Consider the following 1,736-nt stretch of genomic DNA (forward strand, 5'->3'; position numbering starts at 1 on the left):
CTTTTAATCTTCTTAGAAGAAGGTCGGATAAATTCAATTAGGTCGTGTAAATAAATGATCAAGAATTTATCAACTTGCTGTCAACATATGTATTGATGTCGTTTTTCAAGATTTGGTACCTTTTATTGGTCCAAGTGTTTTCGATTCATGGCGCGACACTTCGAGTTCGTCTGAAACTTTGAGCTTCAAAAGCGGCATTTGGGTGAAATACAGTTATTAATCGATTTTCTCGAAAATAAATCGATATTCAGCCAAACGAAGTATGCAGTGCTTTGTTTCACCATAAGGCCTACCTAACTTGAGAATATGAGCCGAATCGATTTTTCGGCTGTTGCCAGCATATTTTGAAAATGTTTGATTTTTGGCCACATTTGCTCTTAAGAGCCAGGAGAGAAGTGAGCCAGGAGAAAAGTCAAATACTCACAAATTGGATTCTCTACAGATGACACTGTTAATTACCTTGCCATCTATGAGCGACCTAGAACCTCTCATCAGTTAACAATCAAGCTAAGTTCATTACTACAAAATATTATTTTTAGTTTCGTGTCCGTAATGACACTCAACCAAACTTCAAATGTGTATGTATACCTGTACCTCCTGTACAAATTCCACTTATCCTACTAACCCTTTAAACTGGCTATGCTATGATCGTATGAGTGGAGTTTTTCCATTTAATCAACCAGTTGATGAATCATTTCATCTCATAATTTCCGAAAATGAGTTTGGCACCGTTAATTTCGAGACAGATCGCTTAGAAAACACCTGCTTCAATCCTATGGAATACATGCGACATTCTGACAAATTCACTGACCTTGACCCTGACTCTAATTTCTCTTTAAGTTCCGGTTCATGTGATTACTTTCTTAGAGTTTCGACCGCTCGTTAGTGAAGAACTTAAAGAATTAGTCCAGACCTTCGCAATTGGTAAAGCCCCTGGACTTGATAACCTTCCCACGTGAATTATTTGAAAAGCTAGTTTTTAATTTTGTAAGACCCCCAGTTTTGTTTTCCTTTTTACTGAATTCAAGCAAAATGGTATTGCGAGCACGTCTAGAGTCGCAGACTAGAACACTGTTTAAAACGAAGCAAAAAACAAAAAAACAACAAAAAAAAAGCAATCATTTACAGCTTGATGTACAGTTAAAATTTGAAGAAAAGGCTGCAAGAGAATTACAAAATGTTCACCTAAAGTGAAATCGAAAACAACGGAAACATTCCCTTTCGCGTCGTTGTTTCTCTACACCCTCCTGGTGGGAATAATTTTGTTCTGTCACGCAACTCTACAGCAACGCTACAACATAATTAAAAACAAATGTGTCCTTGAATGCCGTTTACCTGTAAATTATTTTAAATTTTATGAAAGCTTAAACTTTGAAAGTGTACAAGATGTAGAAATTGGATCGAAAAGAAAGGATTCATCGAATCTAATATTTCCGATAAAATGCTCGGCTGCTGAAGTTGTCCGGTGAAGTTAGAAGGTTCGCTGCATCGACTCGTGGAGCATAATTTTGGGAAGAAGAAACAAGGATAACCCGGAAGCAAATTTCCCGAGAAAAATTTAAAGTGAACCAGAAAAGAGTTAGACAGTAAGGTTTGTTTTTAAACACAAATCTGTTAAGTTCATGCGAGTTAAGTTTTCGGCAGTAGCGGCAAGCCGTCGCAAACACCAACAAACCGCTACTTTGGTCCCACTATTTCAACCAAATTTTGTTCAACTTTCGAGAGTTCGTGTGAAG

The sequence above is a fragment of the Stylophora pistillata genome, chromosome 1 (assembly GCF_964205215.1).
Source record: "Stylophora pistillata chromosome 1, jaStyPist1.2, whole genome shotgun sequence".
Taxonomy (NCBI): Eukaryota; Metazoa; Cnidaria; class Anthozoa; order Scleractinia; family Pocilloporidae; genus Stylophora; species Stylophora pistillata.